This window comes from Corvus brachyrhynchos, unplaced genomic scaffold (assembly GCF_000691975.1).
Source record: "Corvus brachyrhynchos isolate BGI_N302 unplaced genomic scaffold, ASM69197v1 scaffold49, whole genome shotgun sequence".
Classification (NCBI taxonomy): Eukaryota; Metazoa; Chordata; class Aves; order Passeriformes; family Corvidae; genus Corvus; species Corvus brachyrhynchos.
Genome location: NW_008240029.1, coordinates 735,732 through 735,970, shown reverse-complemented (window position 1 = coordinate 735,970; position 239 = coordinate 735,732).

Here is a 239-nt window from a genome sequence, read left to right as displayed (position 1 = left end):
GGGGGAAAGTGAAAAGGGAGGGGAAGAGTGACCAGGGACTTGAACTGCCAGTGAAACGATGCTTCTCCGGCCCTCCTGTTCAGATAATAGTTAACTCGGGGTTAAAGATTAATACCCGGGCAAAGCAGTGTATAAATGGCTCGGGCAAGCGGAATGTATGTAAAGTGCCTCCTGCTCCCCAGGCCGCCGAGCTGCCCTCCCCCGGCCCCTGCTCAGCGGCATGAGTGGCCCGCGGTGCG